The 23382-nt window shown below is 39.1% G+C and overlaps 1 protein-coding gene across 1 annotated transcript in view; it reads right to left on the minus strand.

Moving 5' to 3' along the window:
* The window catches only part of LOC122071722 (aquaporin NIP6-1), a 27256-nt gene that overhangs the window by 709 nt on the left and 3165 nt on the right, over positions 1 to 23382 (minus strand). The window lies entirely within an intron of this gene.

Below are 23382 nucleotides of genomic sequence, written 5' to 3' on the forward strand. Positions count from 1 at the left end.
TGCTTTCTCCACTTCAGAATTTAAATTAGGGAGAGTCTGCTTTGCCCAGGGCTTGAGGGCCATCTTCACATGTTTCAACTTTCTATTGAGAACATAGATTAGGTTACCACCAATCTCAATAGCCTAGGCTTCTTTGACAACTGATAGGAAGTTGTCATCCTCCATCCAGAAGTTGTGAAAATGAAACGGGACATTTGTAGGTTTTGGAATCACATCTGATAAGATTAGAAAGCGGGTGTGATCTGAAGCACTGGATTGAAGTACCCATTGAGAAATACTATTGAAGCAGTCAATCTATTTTCCATTACAGAAGCTACAGTCCAGAACAGTAGCCACATGACCTCTCCTGTGATTATTTGTCCAAGTAAATTTCTTTCCCTGAGAGGAAGCAAAAATTAATTGACACGATTCCACCATAGCCTAAAATTCCGTTGCAGAACTTGAATTAAATCTTCCAGGGCCCTTCTTTTCATTAGATAACAAAGTAGCATTAAAATCACCTATGACAGACTAAGGAATAGTAGAGAGACCAACCATTCCAATGTCAAGCCAAAGATGTATGCGCATTGCCTTAAAAGAGCTAGCATGAATAAACGAGAGACCAATATTCCTACTATTCCAATCAACCACCAAGGTGATTTTCTGATCAAACATTGAGATGAAAGAGGGGCAAGTCATTCCTTGCTTCCATATGACTCAGAGGTTAGGAACCTTGTCCACACGGTGGTTGTAAATAAAATCAGCCTCAAACCCCAGTTTGTTAAAGAACAAGAAGGGGAATTTACTTATATTGATCATTGGCTCCCACAAAAACAACATCTGGAGAGTGATCTCGAATAAAAGATGACAATGCTCTTAAACCAGCAGCCTTCTTCACACCTCTGATGTTCCTAAAAAGAACTCTCATTGGAAACAATGAATTAATTGGTATTGCCATACCTACTAGTCTGACTTGCTTTTTACTTTTTATGGTTTCCTCCTTTGGAAGAACCGGCCACTCCCTTCTCATAGGCATAGAGAGCATTGTCTATCTTCTCCATCTCCTAATAATGCAATGCAACTCTACCATCCCTTTTGTTAGATACAGGGAAGCTAGCGAGCTGGGAACCCCCATTATCTGGCAAAGCTCGAGTGGCAAAAGCAGTTCGACCTCCCCTCAATGAAGACAAACCTCCACAACTTCTAATAGACACTTCCTTTCTTGGCCTGGGTGGCAAGTCCCTGACGACATCCACATCCACATCCACCTTCGTCTCTTTATCCACCAAGTTGTCTGTGGAATCAGAAGAACTCTCATCATCCGATGGGTCTTCACTATCCACATCCTCTGAATTCAACCTGGATCTAGCCACCTGTTCATTCAAATTTGAAAGATGGATAGAATTAGCATCAAAATTCGTTGAGGTGGAGTTTCCTATTTCGGCTAGATTGTGTAAGGGAAAATACCTTCTTTTTTCTCTTTCTTTTTTCTTATCTCCTCCTTCTCACCTGGTCTGCCTTGCAGGTGGTGAATGGATTAAATGTTCTCCAAACATGGTCTGGCGACTATTAAGGGATGGGGGAAGTATGATTTTTGGAGTTGCCATCTAGGATTTAGGGCCTAGAACCCTATGGTGGAGCCCAATTCCGATCGAATGATCGAGCTCGAATAGGGGGTTGGATTCTTGTGAAAGGAAGGAACCCCCAAATTTGACTTCATATTTTGGTCTATTCTAGAGATAGGGGTTCGTGTCAGGTTACGAGTGAGGGAAGGTGTTAGGCACCCATCTCACCCAGAATTTTTGATCTTTCTACCAAAAGCTTGGATTTCAAATATTCTCTACCGAGAATTTTAACAGCCTAAGCCAGCATGGAAGTCCTATTATATGAAATAACTCAAACATATATACATAAACTTTCATGAAAGAATTGTAGGAAATTATTGAAATATCATATGAAATATAGATCTCTATTAAATCCACAAGAAATAATAAAATCTACATAAAATAGTAGAAAATGTAATTATCCTATCTACATACACATACAATGCTCTATGACATGACAATTATGATCGTTATTTCATATGAGGAACACATGCGATAACACATAAAATGATGAAACATGTTACATTTAATGTACAAATAATAAAATTAATACATGAAATGATAACAATAAATCATTATTTTATGCAATAGACACATAAAATAATATATACAGAGATGAGGTATGTATTATACATGCAAATGGAATTACGATGTAATATTTACATGATAACGACCAATGAAAATGGTGAAATTTTTGATAATTTTCCTCGACTCTGGGGCAACAATTTAATTTTCTCCTCCCTTTCTTGGAAAAATTAAAAACTTCTGGCACCTGGGTAAGAAAGTTGATAGGGCTTCTATACCAGGGTGCGAACATGGGTTCTAGTTTCGGGGAATTTGAGCAGGGTTTTCGTACTATATTCCTAGAATCAGAATCAGCTCTGAAAATTTAGGGAGGGCTTCTGCACCATATTCCTAAGGTCAGAATCAGCTATGGAATTTTGGGCAGGGCTTTCACGTCGTATTCCTAGGGTCAAAATTAGCTCTAGAATTTGGATAGGGCTTCCGCACCGTATTCCCAGGGTCAAAATCAACTCTGAAAATTTGAGCAGAGCTTCCGTGCTGTATTCCTAGGGTCAGAGTCATCTCTAGAATTTGGACAGGGCTTCCGCACAGTATTCCTAGGGTCAAAATCAATTTTGGAAATTTAGACAGGGCTTCTACACCATATTCCTAGGGTCGAAATCAACTCTGGAAATTTGGACAGGGCTTCTGCGCCATATTCTTATAGTCAGAATCAACTCTAGAAATTTGGATAGGGCTTCCACGCCATAATCCTAAGGTCAGAATCAGCTCTGGAATTTTGGCCAGGGCTTCCGCGCCGTATTCCTAAGGTTGGAATTAGCTTCTAAAATTTGGGCAGGGCTTCTGTGCCGTAATAAAAATATCAAAATTAAATACAAGGCTCAATTCTTGTATTCTAGCAAAAGGTATTAATGACCACTTTTGATCACCCTCCCCACATCATTGAAAAATATCGTGTTTAACCAATCACAAGTTCTGGGATAATCTAGACTTGTGCCGAAAATTCAACTTCTTTCCAACATAGAGAATATGTCTCCTCATTACCCGTAATTCATCAATGCTGAGGGGGGACAAAATTTGGTGTCAATAGAACGCCCCTCTTTGGCCGAAACTGTGCAATAGCTGAAGGGCAAAGAAAAGAACAACAAAATTTTGTCATCCTAGAGCTTATACTGCCAATATCCTGCTCTGGAATAGTGAAGATGCAATACAAAAGGCGAGTGATTAGACTTTGGTGGTAAAATTCGATGAAAACAAGAAATTAATATGATAGTATATCCAATTGACTATTATCAGTATATCATCCCACTAGAACTAAATCACACATGAAATGTCCTAGACTTGGCTAAGAATGCAAGTATGAGGGAATCTCAAAGTACAATTATCTTCTACTGAGGAAGAGAATAAATACCTGAGAGACAACTCATTAGAGAAATTGTAAGGATATCATTTTTATAATGTACCTCAGCTCTTCTGATCAAATTGACCTCTTTGTAACATTTCTTGATTCTTCTGATCTTATTGATAACGTAACATGAAAATTAACACTGAGATTAATATTTTTCGATATTATCATAGAAACGAGACTGAAATTGGCACTTTCTGGCGCTGTTGTGGAAAAAAGAATTTTCATATGCATCTTGGCACTGTTGGAGAAATGTCATGCTTATAATGGCATTTTGGCTGGAATTGGCACTTTCTGATGCTATTATGGAGATGTCATTCTTATTGTATCATCTTTACAAATGCAATCGGTAGTGTCTAACACTATTGTAGAAATGGCACTTTTTTTGTGGTACTTTCACACTGAAGGTACACTTATGGCACTTTCAGGGAAATGTTATTCTTATAATGGCATCGTGGCATAGAATTGGCACTTTCTGACGCTATTATGGAAATGGCATTCTTATAATGGCATCTTAAAATAGAATTGGTTCTTTCTGGTGCTGTTATGGAGATGACATTCTTATTATATCATCTTTACCATACAATCGACACTTTCTGGCACTGTTGTAGAAATGACTTTTTTTTTTTCGTGGCACTTTAACACTAAAGTTACACTTATGATATTGTTAGAGAAATATCATTCTTAAAATGGCATTTTAGCTCTTTTTTTTTTACCTAAACAATGTATGTACATATGTTAGTACGTATGATGCAAGGTTGCTCGTGTTTTGTTATGTTATAACAATGTTATTTCTTTTGTTTAGGTTATGCATGATTCCCTTCTTCTTCTTTTTTTTTATTCCTACTACTCATGTGAAGGTAGATGGAAAAGGTTAAATTCATTTCAACTCCAAGCTTAAGTTTACAACAAATGAAAAATGGTTACATGGAAGTACAATAAATCATAAAACCAGATCTTCAATTGTCTTCACTTAAGTGTTTGGAACTCTTTCTTCTAAACGACCTTACACTAGCTACCTTTGCCACAAATCTGCCAGCAGATTTATGACACCAGTGGATAGCTCTTCCGGGGGATAAAAGTTAACTACTTTTCCTAGATCTATTTGAAGTAGCTGATATTGCCGCTGCAGATAAGTAGGTAGATAAAATGATGTGTGAGTCAAACCCATCAGCCTAACATAATCACACCCTGGGATATTCATAATAGGATTCTCAATTGGCGACCACTGACAGATCCATCTGGTATTATCTTCAGTCTTCTCTCGAAGGTACTCCTGCTAATTAGAAATTGAGTGGAATTCTAGAATTTTCCTCCTTGTCTGGTACTGGATGGTTGTCACTTACTATGTTGGAAAGGACTTAACAGTTGTAGCTTCTCAGTTAACCAAAGTTGGAAAGCAGCAGGACACCTCATGTAATGATTTGTACCAAATTTCTTAGAAATGAACATCTGGTCTAGCCCTTTGGGAGGATAGAGCAAGTAAGCTCTGAATTCTTCCAAAGTTGGATAAATTTCTACTGACCCAAATTTGAACACGTGCAGATTACAATCTCAATGCTTGGGAACTTCCTTCAGTAAATTATCACATAATTTCATGCAGCGAATCTGGCTAAGAACCTGAAGATTTGTGTCTTCCAATAGCCTAGAATCATCCACATTCATGTTTATAGTCCACCTATGTAGAGTCTCATCTAGAGTATTTGCACAGGGATAAGCCATAATTGATTTGTACCTGGATGATACAAGCAAACAACTTGATTAAAAAAGTGAAATAAACATATACAAAACATGGCAACAAGCTCGCAAATATTTTTGTTCTATGAGAAGATACTTCTGATATAAAGAAAAATATTTCATGGACTAATGAGTTCTTCATCATAATTCTAACTAGTACACTGAAGAAAGGATATTAAAGTTGAAAGGTGAACAAAAAGAACCACAGGTGGGGAATGATCTGACTTGTGATTGATAATGCCAAGTGGCGATTTTTATAGACCATTGATGATGGAGAAACAAATTACTAGGGAAAACAAGAAGACCAGTAATTAAGGTACCAAGTGGCAAGATAATGATCTTAAAGCCTTGCTTCCTTTTTTGGACACTTGAGACATAAATCTAGATCTCTTTTTTTTTTTTAAATCAATGCCCTAAGAATTTTTTTTTTTTTTAGAGTTTGGTACAAATGAGACCGCACTTGAACATGTCGAGTTGCCTACGTATCCCTTGTGAGGAATTAGGTCAAACGTAGTTCGAGTGGTTACCTTGAACTTAAACATAATATTTTTTCAACTGATCTATATCAACCAAACCTGACAATTCATCTCCATCCAAATCCATGAGTAGTATGGATTTTCCTGGCAAGACTTTCTTCACTATGAATGGACCACTCCAATTTGGTCAGAACTTTCCCCAAAGATCTTATGTAGGTGTTCTTTGTTCTCTAAGAATCAAATCACCAACTTCAATGCTGCGCGGACGAACACTTTTATAAATGCTCTTTCCATTTTCAACTGATACTTTTTAAAATTGTCCATGGCTTTCATTTTTTTTTCATCCAACAGATTGAGTTCATCATATTTAGCTTGTACCCATTCTCCTTCTGGTTGCTTGCTTTCTATGAGGACTTGAAGAGAGGGGACTTGTATCGCAATTGGCAACACGGCTTCCATTCCGTATACAAGGAAATACAGAGTTGCCCCTGTAGAAGTTCGAATCAATGTTCTATATGCCCATAGTTCATACGGTAAGTGAGTCTCCCAATCTCTAAGTGTATCTGCCATCTTTTAGAGAATTAACTTCATATTCTTGATAGCTACCTTCATATATATATGCAGTCCGATTCCAAACTTAGTGCAAAGTTTATCGACTTGCCCTCGAAAATGATTGCCTTGGTCAGATATCAGTTGTTGTGGGATCCCATGTCAACAAATGATGTTCCCTTTAATAAACTTGGCCACCGTTGCAGCAGTGAGGACTAAATATGATTGTGCTTCCACCCATTTGGTGAAATAGTCAATTGCTACCAATATGAACTCTTGACCATTTGATGCTTTGGGAGTAATTTTTCCAATAACATCAATACCCCATGTAGAGAATGGCTAAGGGGAACTGAGTGAATGCAATTCCATTGGTGGAATATGTATGGCATTGGCAAATATCTAACATTTGTGGCACTTCCGAACGAAATCTACACAGTCCACCTCCATTGTTCGCCAATAATATCCTAATTTCAAGATTTTTTTGCTAGCATTCTTGCATTCATATGAGGTCCACTGATACCTTAATGTATTTCTTCTATCCATCTGTGCCTATTCTTCATCTACACACAATAGATGAATTCCATCAAATGATCTTTTGAATAACAAATAACCTTACAATGTGAATTGAGTGGCATATTTTCTAAGAAACTTCTTTTCCCTTGATGTTGCTTCCATAGGATATTTCCCTTCGCTGATGAAGTCCATAATAGGAGTAAACCAAGATCTTCTATCTACTGTTAAGGCATTCACTAAACTGTGGTAGATGGCTTTACTTTTCTTTCAACTAGAAAAGGTCTTACTTGGGCCATAGGACTACACTCAACCATTGATGCTAATGTTGGAAGAGCATCGGCGAACCGATTACTATCTCTCTGGAAGTACTCAAAAGAGATTTTTTCAAAATGCTTAGAGATCTTCTCTAGATATTCTTGATAAGGCTTCAATTTCTCATCTCTGGTCTTCTATTTCCCTTGAGTTTGGCAGATTACAATGGATAAGTCACCGAATACTCAGATTCTTTTTACTCCAATTGTCAGAGCTATCACCAGGCTGATTGCAGATGCTTCATATTTAGCAATATTATTGGTGCATGGAAAATTAAGCCAAAAAGATGAAGGCAAATACAGCTCATCGGGTGTTATTAATAACATTTTTGCCCCATAACCTCTTTGATTGGTTGCTCCATCAAAATATAATTGCCATGTGTTAACAGAGTTTTCTTCTTCAACCACTATGATTTCCTCATCTAGAAAAGCATCATCTAATGATCTTCTATCTTTTGTGGGATGTGCAGACAAATGATCCGCAATTTCCCTGCCTTTGATAGACTTTTGATTGACATATGTAATGTCAAACTCTGAGAGTAATAGCAACCACCTTGCCATTCTACCAGTGAGTGTGGACTTTTCAAACAAATACTTGATAGGATCCATTCTGGGAATCAAGTGAATTGGATATGCCACCATATGGTGTCGTAACCTTCATGTTGCCCAAGCAAGAGCTATGCAAGTCTTTTCTAATGATGTATACCAAACTTCATACTCGGAGAATTTCTTTCTCAAATACTAGATAGCTTGTTCTACTCTTTTTGCCTTATATTTCTGAGCTAACATAGACCCCATCGAGAATTTCCCTACTGACAGATATACAGAAGTGGTTTTCCCTTTACTGGTGGCATAAGAACCGGTTGATTTAACAAGTATTCCTTGAATTTGTCAAAGGCTTCCTGACATTGGGAATTCTATTATGTGGGCTGATCCTTCTTCAACAACTTGAACACTGGTTCACAGATAGTGGTCAATTGGGCTATAAAGTGGTTGATGTATTGGATGTGACCAAGGAATCCTTATATTTCCTTCTCAGTCTGAGGTGCAGGCATGTCCCTGATTGCTTTGATCTTGATAGGATCCACTTCTATACCTCTTTCACTTACAAGAAAGCCTAACAACTTTCTTGCTTTCGCACCAAACACACACTTCTAAGGGTTTAACCGTAATTGAAATTTCTTGATTATTTCAAAAAACTTCCTTAGTGCTAAGATATGCCCATGTTTATCAATAGACTTGACAATCATATCATCGACGTAGGCTTCTACTTTCTTGTGAATCATATCATACAAAATAGCAGTAGTGGCTCTTTAATATGTGGCCCCAGCATTCTTTAGACCAAATGGCATTACCTTACAACAATAAGTCCCCTAAGGGGTGGTAAAAGTAGTCTTTTCTATATCTTCAGGATGCATGTTGATCTGGTTGTATCCTAAAAACCCATCCATGAATGACAATAAGGCATGTCCTGCCGTACTATCAACCAACACATCAATATGGGGCAAAGGAAAGTCATCTTTAGGACTAACTTTGTTTAAAATCTCTGAAATCCACACACATTCTGACTCTTCCATCCTTCTTTGGAACTGGAACAATATTGGCCAACCAATGCGGGTATTTTATGAATTACAAGAATCCTACATTCCATTGCTTAATTTCTTATTCTCTAATATTTTCACTCCATTTAAGCTGCATTCTTCTAGCCTTTTGTTTGATAGGCTTTGCATCTAGATAAGCAGGAAGTCGATGCTGCACTATTTTTGGATCAATGCCAGGCATGTCTTCAAAGGACCAAGCGAAAATCTCTGCAAATTCTTTTAACAGGCTGGCCATTTGTGAGGTTTCTTCTTTATTCAGGGTTCCACCAATTTTAATTTCTTTAGGATGTTGATCGGATCCTAAGTTAATGAGTCGAGTGTCCTCACTCACAGGTTTAGCTCTTTTTTCTTTTGATTTTTTTAACAAGTCATGATATTCATCAGTTATTTTGTTAAGAACATCATCAAAAAGAGACAAATCATGCTTGAAATCAAAATTTTCATTAATACCTGGAAAGACTACAGACTCAACATACTGAAAGTGCAAAATTTCATTATAGAAGGAAATTAAAAAAATTACAAGTAAAAGGAGACTCAATAACAGAAAGGGAATCTTCAGTGTACTGTGTGGTGATTTTAGAACCAATTGGACCCTGAATCTTAGTGAGCTTGAATCATATCCTGCGCTGGTCTAGTTGAGTAGTGGTTCGCGGGCTAGATGAATCAACATATATAGCATTGGCCCTTCCTCTACTTCTTCAGTGGTAATAACATCTACCTCAAGGGTGTTGTTGACACCACTACCTTCACCTTCTTCATGGAGCTGCAGATGCCCCAGTTTCTCTTGGCAGAAGAGTTCAGATTCAGCTTGCTTATTCTTGACACTTTTTGTGGTAAAAACAAGTTGATCAATCTCATGATCTGTAAATCCGAATTTCCTAAGAGATGCACCTTGCTCCAGGCTACTCAACCCTCTCTCCAGAAATTCTAACTTCTCAAGCCTATTATATGAGGCAATCCCCTTACCATGGTCACAACGCTGACCTCCATCTCAGATGTAACCATTGCAGTTTCTTCTAGCACAGTAAGGGAAAATATTCATCCTTCTAGCTCTTCTCTTTGTAGCAAATGAACTACTCCAACAAAAAGAGTGATACTGCCCCTTTTTCAGCTCCTCCAGATACATCTTCTCCAAGAAGGAAGAGATGTGAGCTCCCATCTCTATTGGAAGATTGAGACGCCAAGTAGCTCTTAATTTATGTTGCCAAACTTCTTTCAGAGTAAAATGAGGCTTGAGAACCTGTGATGATCGAATTAGGGATGCAGGGTCAACTACAGATTCTTCTTCAATTGTGGCAATCACATCTATCTTAAAGATATCACTAATACCATTATCTTTACCTCCTCCATGAATGGTAGATGCTCCAGCTCATAGGTGATCCAATAAATCTGATCTTGATAGATGACTTCAGACTCAGAATCTGTTTTCTTTGCTTCTTTCTTAGGTTGAAAGTCAAGGTCCTCACAATGGAAAAATCTTCTGCTTTCTTCACAAAGTACCTCTCTAAGGTAGGGTAATTTGCAACCCTTTTCTTGTAGGAGGATTCCTTCCTTGCCATCATGAGCATCTTTTGATTCTCAACCCCTCGATAAACACTTGCTCCACTTCGGCCCCTCCTTATATCTTCTAGCATCTTTTGTTCTTCCATATGAGAAAACCCTAAACCATACATTCGGTAGCATGAGGGAATTCAGGCAACCTTGTAGGTCCTTGCTGGTATTTTTTCCAATCCCATTCCAGGAAAATACTGCATATGTTTCATCATTCGACCAACAGTAGTATTCCACATGCCCTCATAGGACATTGGCACATTCTCCTTCATTGGCTCTTTAACAACAGAAGTGTAAATTTTTTTCTAGTTCAAAACCACTCAGACGTACCTCCTATTCTAGAGTTTTTCCAACTTCAATGTTAGCCAATGTGTTGACTAACTGAGGATCTCTAGAAATAGAAACTACCTTTTCATCGTAGATAAATTTTACTTTCTGGTGTAGAGTAGATGACACTCCCCCTGCCTTATGAAGCCACGGACAACCCAGAAGCATGTTGAAGGAGGTTGGAATATCTATAACTTGGAATTCAACACAGAACTCAACTGGCCCTATTATCACCATTGTTGTGAGAATTCCGAAAACATTTCTTCTGGTGTTGTCATAAGCCTTAATAATCTGAGCTGAGGGTTTAAATTGGTTTGGATTAAAGCCTACGTATGTGGCAGCCCTCAATGGTAGAATATTCAGATCTGATCCATTATCAATAAAGACCTGAGGTACTGCATTCATATTACATTCCACAGTGATATATAGAGCTCTGGTGTGCTTGATACCCTCTGGAAGTTAGTCTATATGCTTGAACATCATATGTGGCTCCCACAATCTGAGATGATCGTGACAGATCCATCTCGATAGGCACTTGCACATTTGTGAGGGACTTCAATTCAGCTTCCCTATGTGCAAGAGATGCCATTAACAACCCCCAGATGGGGATGTTGGCCTGCACCTTTTTCAACTGGCTCAATACTTGATTCTCAGGTTGTGGCTGCCTACTACACTGCCCCATCTCTGTGACTGTTGGTTGTTTCACTATCAACCCTTTTGCTTTGTAGTCTTTCCCACTTCTAGTAGCCATCACTTTCTTGAATCCATCAGGCCTCTTTTTTATGAGAATTGTTAGGGTATTTACTCTCATCATTATTGTTTGTATCAACAATCATGCCAACCATAGGTTCTTCAGTCCTTTCTTCATATGCAGATGGTGTGAATGGGCTTGGAGGACCCCTAAAATGTCGAAATCCTGAGCTTTAACTATTTGAATAATGTTATTCAAATGCAGAATAAGCCCTTTGAGATATGGTACATTCTCAAAATTAACCTTAAAGTTCTCACAAATTTCTTTGACAGTTTCTTGTCGAACTGCCACTTTCCTCAATATTTTTTCAATTACTAACATATCTTCACACATTTGGTTCAGCAGGCAGAGCACGTTGTCGTAGGATGGATTCTCTTTTCACTTTCCTCTGGATATAGTTCAAACTTAATTCTTTCAACAAAATATTCACTTTCTGACTCTTGATTGTCTTCCCTTCCTTCAACAAGATCTTCCTCTAGATCTTCATTTTTTTATTCTTGACTTTCTTCTATATCTTCATCTTCATCTTCTTCAACAAGGTCTTCCTTTCGATCTTCATTTTCTGATTCTTGATCATCTTCTATATCCTCATCCTCATCCTCTTCTTCCTCTGAATCATCATCAGAAGGAAAAATTGGGTGAATGATATCTGTTGGATCCACATCAGGCACATTTTCCCCAATAGCATTCACTATCTCACCAACTTGTTCAGTGTCTTCAGTATCACTGCCACTCTCTCCACCGATATGGATTAGGTGTATTTCATCTAAGATCAATTCTCCAATAGCCAATGTTGTCATTGCCCTGATCATGTCTGGTGTGACCTCTTCTATAACATAGGGTCAATTTAGGACTCTTCTTCCCTATCTATAAGATTCACTGATCAGGTAGAGGAGTAAGTGGGAGTACCTGGATCCATTAACATATCAGTCCAAGAGGTTCCATTTGGACAATCTACCTCTGAACACTGATGTTGGCTCCCTTCTTCTAACCATCCGTTCATGGGGAAGTATTCTGGTGGTGGTTGATAAGGATATGGGTGATATGAAATTGGTAGGTAGTAAGGATCTGGGTAAAATGGTGGCAATGATGGAAAAAATGGAGCAAGAACAGGTGATGATAATCCTGCCCGAGTTGGGACATAATAGTCTAGTGTTGGATGGTAAGATGGAGATGGAGGATGTGATGTCAGGTGATAGGAAGGTGATGGACGGTATGATGTTGGGTGATATGAAGGTGATGGAGGATATAATGCTAGGTGATGGAGAGGTGATGGAGGATATGATGCTAGTTGATAGGAAGATGATGGAAGGTATGATGTTGGGTGATATGAAGGTGATGGAGGACGTGATGCTAGGAGATATGAAGGTGAACTTGTCTGAGGAAGGGTAAGATTGCTGGGTGGGAGACTTTCATCTTCCCAAGAACGGATTTCTTCAATTCTCTTCTGATTCTCCTCCTCTTTTGCTTCCAAATGCTTGGCATTAAGCATGGCTCGGTAAGTTTGGGCATTAATACGCCCTCTCTTAGGTGCAGGTTGAATCATTCGAGTAGGATCATTCTCATCTGAATCACTTTGAAACATTCCAACAGTTCCATGATTCAGAAGTGGATTGGTAGCCACATTTGGCTGGCTCTTCAATTCCAGTTCAATCTTCCCTGATTCAATCAAATCTTGTACTGCATGCTTTAAGGTGATACACTGGTTGGTGAGATGACCCTTTTGATTATGGAAAGAACAGTATTCATTATCATTGTACCAAGCAGGTGGAGGAGCATTGATTGGACTGGCAGGTGTCGTACTAGAGGCCTTCTTTCTTTAATTTCTCATAACACACAGATAAGGGCATCCCTAAATCTAAGAATTTCCTCCTCTGTATTAAACCTTTTTGAGCTAAAAGACCTGGCTTAATGACAACTGGAGCAGGCTTATGAGTTATTGTATGCACTACAGGCTACTGGTCGATGCTTGCGACAGTTACAGTGTTCACCTCTGTATTACATCCTTTGCTATACCTTGTATTCTTACTCTGCTCTGAGGAACCCTATGGACTGTTTCGGTGTTATGCTTCTTTAAAGATTCAGTTTTCAACCCTTCTCCCTATTGCTAGAAACGCTAAGAATGTCTCGATGTGCTGACTGTATAACACATCATAATAGGACTTGCCAAATAATCTAGGATCATTTCAACTTGTTCATTTTCATTAGGTCGAGATGCCATCACGCCTGCCTTATCTCGAAACCTTAGGAGAAACTCAGTGAAACCCTCACCTGGAGCCTATCGAATAGTTTCTAACTCTCGTTGAGTTATATCCAGTTCAGTGTTGTAAGAATACTATTTGGTGAATGCGTTCATGATTGTTGACCAATTCTGAGTCTGGGAAGGGTCTAACTGAGTTAACCATTGAAAAGCTAGGCCTGAAAGAGTAGGCAAAAATGCTTGCCCCATTTGTGCTTCAGTAAATCCCTATGATCTGGAAATATTAATGAAGACCTTCAAGTGCACCCTCGAGTCCTTTGCCGTCAAACTTATCAGTGTTCCATTTAAATTTCTCTGAAATTCGAGCTCCGGGAAAAAGTACCATCTTATTAGTTTCTGTGGCTTGAGTGTCTACGGCTTTCCCTCTCTTTAGCAACTTTTCAAGTCTTTCTAATTGTTTCCTCATCTTTCCCTTTCAATTTCAGGGGGTTCAGTTAGAAGATTTGGTCAGATTTCTTCTTCATCATCATCGACCACAAGCCTCGGTATGGTATGAGGTGAATTGGACCCCATCTTAGTCCACTCCTATTCTCCTGGAGTTAAAATAAGTTTAGTTTGTTACTGAGGTTGTTTGACACTGGTAAACTAGTTAAATAAATGACGCAACTCTTCCAACTCTAACTGCATCATATCCATTCTCCTTTTCTCTTGGGTATCTGGTTGACTTCCACTAGTCGGATCCATACTCGCCAATCGTTCAGATGATGTTGAGCTAGGTGAACTTGGTGGAGTGAGTTGAACAATAAGTTCCACCATTAGTAAGGATCTCTCAGGGCTAACTTGGACCAAATAGTTATCTTGACGAGTCCACACAGATAGCGGGGAATTTTTTTGACATGGAATCATGCCCGACCTAAACAAAGAAATTTAATTTTTAGATTTTTTTTTATGATTTTTTGTTAATGATGCGCACACAAAATTACTCCCTTCCAATAATAAGTGTCTAATTTTGGCCCAACCTTCAATTGATATTCACACTTTTTTTTTAGGAGGGCCCAAATTAGACATAAATTATGCTTTGGGAAAACAAACAAGTTGGTTCATATAAGAACAACCTCGTTGCTGATTTCACATAGGTATTTGGTTTCTCCCCATAACATAAAAATACCTAATCATTCCTAACTCTTGGATTGGTTGTGTGGAACATTATCAGTTTGGAACACGTGCTAGTATAATGTGGTGAAGCAAGAATCACCCCACAGGCACGATTGCTTGAACCAAAAATGATATAGTTGCATCTACCAATTCCCAATTGTCAAAGAACATGTCAGGTTTAACATATATAGGAAAAATCTCATCCCCAAATGAAATAGGCTAGAAGGGTTCTAACTTAAACCACAAACAATTACTGAGTCAGTTTGTGGCGTATCCTAGTTGTTCAATGGTCTAGTTCCTATATGATGCCGATGCAATTAGTAAGGTTGTAGGACAGAACAAGGCTACCCTTGACAGAACCGATATACCTATCGCTGAAAGCGAATCATGGGTACGTGGTTCCTTTGATATACCAAATGGTACTGTTTCAAGGGGTGTGACCTCACCAGTGATTGTCCATAACATTACATGGGTTCTTTCGGCTAACCACAGGGGTAAGTGTATCCGTGATTGAGTGTGTGCACAAGTGTAGTGCATAAAGTGGCCATTGGTTAATCTCAGAATGGCCAAATATGTTCTATTACCCTGAGGGTTTCAAACTATCAATGACCATCCTCATCAACCATTTTCACTTCGAGCACTCTTATGTAGGAAGTGGGCATCATTTGATCTCAGAGTATTTAGTATATCGTGCACTGACCTCCACAAGGGTGTGGGCACAACAGGGAGTACCCTTGTCAAGTGATTTCACTTCGAACACGATGCATGATGCAGTTAGCAAACAATATACAGACATGTTTATATACAATAATGAAGAGAGGGAGAAAATTCTAACGTTTATTGTAAGATCCTGGTATAGAAAGTTTGACAATCCCCAGTGGAGTTGCCACTGTAAGGGAAAATACCTTTTTTTCTCTCTTTCTTTCCGCTTATCTCCTCCTTCTCACCTAGTCTGCCTTACAGGGGTGAATGGATTGAATGGTTTCCAAACATGGTCTGGAAACTATTGGGGGATGGGGGAAGTATGATTTTTGGAGTCGCCATCTAGGATTAAGGGCCTAGAACCCTATGGTGGAGCCCAATTCCGATCAAAGGATCAAGCTCAAATAGGGGGTTGGATTCTTGTGAAAGGAAGGAACCCTCGAATTTGACTTCATATTTTGGTCTATTCCAGAGATAGGGGTTCGTGTCAGGTTACAAGTGTGGGAAGGTGTTAGGCACCCACCTCACCCAAAATTTTCGGTCTCTCTACAAGAAGCTTGGATTTTGAATATTCTTCCCCAAGAATTTTAACAGCCTAAGCCAGCATGGAAGTCCTATTACATGAAATAACGCAAATATATATGCATAAACTTGCATGAAAGAATTGTAGGAAATTATTGAAATATCATATGAAATATAGATCTATATTAAATCCACATGAAATAATAAAATCTACATAAAATAGTAGAAAATGAAATTATCCTATCTATATACACATATAATGCTCCATGACATAACAATTACGATCGTTATTTCATGTGAGGAACACATACGATAACACATAAAATGATGAAACAGGTTACGTTTAATGTACATATGCTCAAATTAATATATGAAATAATAACAATAAATCATTATTTTATGCAATAGACACAAAATAATATATACACAGATAAGGAATGTATTATACACGCAAATAGAATTACGATGTAATATTTACATGATAACGACCGATGAAAATTATGAAATTTTCGATAATTTTCCTCAACTCAGGGGCAATGATTTAATTTTCTCCTCTCTTTCTTGGAGAAATTAAAAATTTCTAGCACTCGGGTAAGAAAGTTGACAGGGCTTCTATACTAGGGTGTGAACATGGGTTCTAGTTTCTGGGAATTTGTGCAGGGCTTCCGTACTATATTCCTAAAATCGGAATTAGCTCTGGAAATTTGGGGAGGACTTCTGTGCTGTATTCCTAAGGTTAGAATCAACTCTGGAATTTTGGGCAGGACTTCTGCACTATACTCCTAGGGTTGGAATCAGCTCAGAAAATTTGGACAGGGCTTCCGCGCCGTATTCCTAGGGTTAGAATCAGCTCTGGAAATTTGGACAGGGCTTCCATGCCATAATCCTAGGGTCAAAATCAGTTCTGAAAATTTGGACAAGGCCTTTACGTCGTATTCTTAGGGTCAGAATCAGCTCTGAAAATTTGGACAGGGCTTCCATGCCATATTCCTAGGGTTGAAATCAACTCTGGAATTTTGGATAGAGCTTCCGCATCGTATTCCTAGGGTTGGAATCAGCTACAAAAATTTGGGCACGGCTTTCGTGCCATAATAAAAATATCAAAATTAAATACAAATGAACTTAAATAGAAGTTTCGTACTAACCTGATATAGATGACGTGGACTTCGTCAACTTTAATAAGCTCGGCTCGGTCCCTTCTTTTTCTTTCCTCTCTCTCTCTCCCTCTCTTTTGTAAAGCCTCCGGAATAATTTTTTTTCTTCAGGATTCTCCTCTATTTTTTCTCAGCGTTTTACAGTGACCCGAGGTCACTATATATAGAGGGGAGGAGGTATGCCACACAGCAGCTTGCAAAGGAGGTGTAAAGATCGTGTAAGCCTTACACGGATTTGTGAAAGGGCTTATACATCCGTGTAAGCCTTACATGGATCCCTACCCTGTGGCACTCTATTATGCACCGAAAAGCCCCGTGTGACCCCATTATGCATTCAAAAGTGTCGTGGCACCCCGTAAGGCTTCCAAATATGCCCGTAGGTGGGCGGCTACCCCATAGAGTGGGTGGCAGTAGCCCTCGGTGGAAATATTATCATGACAGTAGCCGTAGGCTGAGCGAAAAGTTTTAGATAAGGTTTGGTTTGGTTTGATCTGGTTTAGGGTTTGGTTTAGGTTAGGGTTTTGGTTCAGGTTTAGGGAGTTTAAGTTAGGGTTTTGGTTCAGGTTTAGGGTTTGCTTTAGGTTAGGGTTAAGGGTTTGGTTTAGGTTAGGGTTTTGTTTTTGGGTTTAAGGTTTGGTTTAGGTTAGGGTTTTGGTTTGGGTTTAGGGTTTGGTTTAGGTTAGGGTTTTGGTTCGGGTTTAGGGTTTTGGTTCGGGTTTAGGGTTTAGTTTAGGTTTTTTGTTCGAGTTTGGTTTAGGTTAGGATTTTGGTTTGGGTTTAGGGTTTGATTTAGGTTAGGGTTTGGTCTGGCATAGGGTTTGGTTTGGTTTGGTTTGGTTTAGGGTTTGGTATGGTTTGGGATAGTTTGGTTTGATTCGATTTGGGTTGGTCTGGTTTGGTTTGGTCTGGATTGGTTTAGGGTTTGGTTTGGTTTAGGGTTTGGTCGGGTTTAGGGTTTGGCTTGCTTTGATTTAGTTTGGTTTAAGGTTTGGTCTGGATTAGGATTTGGTTTGGTTTGGTTTGGTTTGGTTTGGTCAGGTTTAGGGTTTGGTTTAGTTTAGGGTTTGGTCTGGTTTAGGGTTTTGTCTAGTTTAGGGTTTGGACTGGTTTAGGGTTTGGTTTGGTTTGGTTTAGGTTTTGGTTTGGTTTGATTTAGTGTTTGGTTTGATTTAAGGTTTGGTTTAGGGTTTGGTCTGGTTTAGGGTTTGGTTTGATTTAGTCTGGTTTGGTTTAGGGTTTGGTCTAGTTTGGTTTAGGTTTATTCTGGTTTAACTGGTTCAAAGTTTAGGTAGGCATTACGGCACATCTGGGTATCTGTTTTTTTATGCAAGATATCAATGGGACCGTATTTTTGAATACTTTCCAATGATACGGGAATCGAGCACATGCTAGGCTTGATTGTTGTATTCTAACAAAAGGTATTAATGACCACTTTCGGTCACCCTCCCTGCATCATTTAAAAATATCAAGTTTGACCGATCACAAGTTCTGGGATAATCTGGACTTGTGCCGAAAATTCAAATTCTTTCCGAAAGAGAGAAGATATGTCTCCTCATTACCTGTAATTCATCATTGATGAGGGGGGACAAAATTTAGTGTCTACAGATTGCTTCCAATAGTATCCAAGACGATTAGGATTTCTCCCTCCTTCTCAACGCCCTGATTGACTAGAGAACCAATAGGATTAGAAAGAGGGTCGTGAGTTTCCTCATTAGGCGCCCTTTCAGTTATAGAGTTCAAAATGTATCCCTCCTTCCCAACGCCCTGATTGGCTAGTGAAGCAACTCTTTTGGAAAGAGAATCGTGAGGAATTACTGCCACATTAGGCGCTCTTCCAAAGTGTGAGGTAACTCGGACCGAGTCCACTCTATCTTCCACATTTACTGCTCTAGGCACAGAAGCTGACCTGTCCATGGTAGCCCCTTTTTCATCCTCAAGCTTCTTGGTTCTGTATTCTCCCACCTATGACCTAACTTCTTACAAAAGCCACATTGACTAATATCATCTTCATACTGGACCCACTACCTGAATCCAAAGACTCTCGTTGTGCTGGGTTCGAGACATTCGACTTGAACCTCCTCTATGAGAGATGCAATTTCAATAATGTCCATTTCAACTAGAACTCTGGCATAGTGACCCATCAAGCCCTGTTTAGTGTGGTGATCCAAAGCAATGGGTCTCCCTATAGCTTTTGCAATGGACAAGAGCACATTCTCGTGCCAATACTCTAAGGGGAGATTGAGGAAATGGATCCCGATTAGTTTAGACCAGGTCTGCTTTACGTGAATGTTGAAATCAGATTTTCAGTGTTGGAAACGAATGAGTTGCGAGCCTATTTTCATAGGGCTTCTTCTTCATACGACTACCTTATCCCCTTCACATTGAAATTGGAAGATGACGTACCCCTTCCCAAGGGGTGTATAGTAACACTCTGACTTAGGTTCCATTTTTCTGTAGCCTCTTGTAGCAGAGCATCCAAGGAAATAGATCTAAAATCAACCCTTTCGATAAGGGCAAAACGAAAGGTCTGCCTCTTGGATTCATAGTCCTGTTGAGGGATTATAATCCTCCTAATCTCCCCAGCTTGAATCGATTCTGGAAGAGAATCGATAGCAGGCCATGAAGCATTCCCTACCACCTTAGCATATGAACGTTTGGACCTCTATGCATCAGAGCATTCTCCACCCACAGCCATGGCTACCTGGGGCGTAAGACCTCTGTCTAGATCTTTGCAAGCCCCACCATTATCATCTGCTTCATCTCCATTCCTCCTAGTCTCAGGAAGAACTCTCGCAGCCACCATCGTCGTCCCAACCTTTTCAGCTATGAAAATGTTGTTCCAATTCAGTGCCACTTTCATTAATATTGATTTTATCAAACATATTTGAAATGCTTTATAGGTCCAATCATAGTTACAGATTCTCTAGACATGTAATTTCCATAGATTGGGGTAAATAAGTAATTAAATAAATGTCATATAGTCTATTTTGTGATATTGAAAAGCGGAGGGACTAGTTTGTAATAACTACTTCTTTGAAAGTTATATGTTACAATTATCTAGTTATGTATGTTTTAGTAACTATTTAATTGAGAATGGAATATTTTCAAAAACACACTCATTCTAGGTAGATCCCCATAGGGACCCCACATCTTCCATGCTTATTTGCTAGTTAAGGATATTTTTTTGGGTGAATTGAAAATATATTTTTCTAAAGGAATTAAAAATATATTAAAACAAAAGAAAAAGAATAAAAGCATTAGAAACAAAGGCAATCCAATGGTGGAGGCCCTAACACAGGCCACTAGAAACAATAATACCAAAGAGAGATACATAAAAAAAATAGGGGAGGGACAAGACAAACACCAAAGTAAGGGATGCAAGAAAATAAGGGGGAGGGAAGAAACAACAGATATAGATGATACATAAATACTAGGGGGTGGAAGCAATAAGAGGCTAGATGCCTGTTTCTGCTTGAGTCAGGGCACACTACACAATTGTGAAGAATTTTATTTCTAATCTCAAAAGTGATAGTATCCCAGATTTGCTCAATAGTATATGAAGTGGTAGCTCAATAGTATATGAAGTGGTAGTCAAGCTTCTTTTACTTCTTTCCTACCATATATGATGGATCACTGCATTGAAAACCAGCTTACTAAGAATATCACAAGAGAATTTTCCATTGAAAGTTTTCAAGACCCACCTTCATTATCTATCAAAATGAAGGATAGCTCTAGGAAAAAGGCTAATACTTTATGAGGATACCTTTCCAGACTGATTTGGAGAAGAGACAAGAGAAGAATTAATTAAATGGTCAATACTTTCAAAGGAATTCCAACAAAGGCAATAGTTAAGGATCATGATATTTCTTTAGGAAAGAAACTCTTGTGTCAAAAGAGTATGTGAAAGCTCTCCAAATAGTAAAGCAATGGCTTGGAATGGAAGATCCAAACCAAACCAATCTAAATCAGGGAATAGAGGGAGCCCTAGATCTGATCAAATTCCAAGTAGAAGTGAGAGAGAATTTCTTGGAAAAGTGTTCCATCTAATGGTAACGTCCCTTCTACCTCTAGACCTCAGACTGACACACAGAAGCTTATCCCAGACCTCAATGAGACAAACATAATTTCTAGGGCTCGAAAGCTACTGACCATCTCTAAGGATGGAAGACACCTTAGCCAATCATACCTGATTCTATCACCATACTAAAGAATTGGAACACTATCAGGATGCCAATTATCAAGCTAAAACAATGTGCTAGAGCCATTACCAATAAAAGATTGGATAGAATTAGAAACAAGATGCCAGTATTTAAAAATCTTTTTCCATACCTAAAAGGCATCTAATGGGATTGATATAGTCCAAATGGAGTCTGACTTTAGGTATCTAGGGTAAACTGAGTCAACCCAGATGCTTTTCTTTCTAGAAATAATATTCTATATAAGCTTAACAATACCAACAATGTTAGATTCCTTAACCTTAAGAAGACCCTAAGCCTCCCTCCTTCGAGAGACAGACTTTAGCCCAAATTAGAGGGTGAAGAAATTTGGGATTATCACCACCCTTTCAAAGAAAAGAGGACATAAAAAACTCAATCTTTGAAGAAATAGAGATGACCAAAAACTCAAACCAGTAAATATAGGAAAAAGTAACATTGTGTGTGTGTGTGTGTGTGTGAGAGAGAGAGAGAGAGAGAGAGAGAGAGAGAGAGAGAGAATTCAATTAATTTATGGCAATTGAAACTGAAGGCATGGTCTAGAAGGAGCTTTAGTCGGCGGTGGAAGCAGGATGAGAAGAAAATTAGGATTGTGATATTTTGGTTAAGTACATTAGTCAAAGAAAGATTCGGTTTTTTAGTCAATGTGTGTTTTTTTTATCGAATCAATAACTTTGATTAATGATGATGATTTGATGGTCTAATATATACTTTAAAATTTGGCATTGATCATGTTAGATACTTAGTGCATGGATTTTTTCCTTTAAGTAGGAATAATATGGTCTAATCTATGTTTAAACAGTGATATTTAAATGATATAGATCAAGTTAGATACGTAGAACATGGATATTTTTCTTTAAGAAGGAATTATATGGTTTTTCTTTGAATTCCTTGTATCGAGGCTTTCAAATGACATTAGAAGGGTATTGGGGAATAATACAAGGATATTATCGACTCTATACTGTAGGGGATAGATATTGACAACCATTGATGTTTGTATTTCTCTTGCAACCACTATGTCTGTGTTTTTTCTTCTACATGTTTTGTTAACAAGTGAAATGGTATACTAGAAAGAATAACAAAATAGTGTGGCCTTGTCACCCCGCCTCATTTAACCAATGGGCAAGGTTGGGCAGACCTCCTGCCAGCCACAAGATAGTGACACATACCATTGAGGAGCAGAGGATGAGAGGGTACGTAGGCCGTAGGGGATGTTTTCTAAGAGTGAGGGTGATACGGCCAAATTGATTGCCCAGTAGGGTAACGACACGCGTCGCCCACCTGGACACGTGTCACCCACCTGATAGAGACTGCAAGGACTCTACCACGTCAACCGTGTGAAGAGAATATTCCCCACAAAGGGGATAGGACGTATCCGAGTAGGACTCTAAAAGGAAAGGAGGTGGACCCGAGGAGGACTCCTCCAAGGAAAGGGGAAACCCTAAACCCTAAGAGCTATATAAGAGGGCCCGAGAGGAAGGTAGAAAGTAAGCATCAAAACCCACACCATTACTCCTGTAAAAAGACTGTGCGGCCAATTTCTAACTTGGGCGTCGAAGGACTAACCCCGGACAAAGCTCCGAGCCTCTGCCTTCTGTGTGTGTGCAGGATCAGCTCATACGGATTTTTGACAGCAACAGATTGGCACCGTCCATGGGAAACAACAGTAATGGTGGGGAGAACCTACAATCGTAAGAAGACGAGAGTAGCATCAAACATGAACATGGGGGAGGAGGAACCTTCAGGAGGGCTCCCTCCCTTGATGGAAATTAGACGAGAAAGGGGGAACGATGATCGGGAAGGTTCTGTGAGGTACCAACGTTCGGCCGGATATTCGGTGCGCGGAGATAGTAATCCTCCACCCCCTCCTGGAGCGCAGGAATATATGACAAGAGAGCAGTTCGAAGCCCTCCAGGACAAATATGACCTAATGGTCGAGGCAATGAAGGAGGTCTCCAAAGTTGTCTCTTAGAAGATCGACGGAGCACCGCGAGGCCCCCATATCCAGCCCGAGAGAGCTCGAGACAAGGATCGGAGCAGTAAAGGATCGATAATGTTCGGTCATAATTTTTGAAACTGAGCAATGAGGAAAAGTCCCACACCCAG

This window comes from Macadamia integrifolia, unplaced genomic scaffold, assembly GCF_013358625.1.
Source record: "Macadamia integrifolia cultivar HAES 741 unplaced genomic scaffold, SCU_Mint_v3 scaffold_62A, whole genome shotgun sequence".
NCBI classification, from domain to species: Eukaryota; Viridiplantae; Streptophyta; class Magnoliopsida; order Proteales; family Proteaceae; genus Macadamia; species Macadamia integrifolia.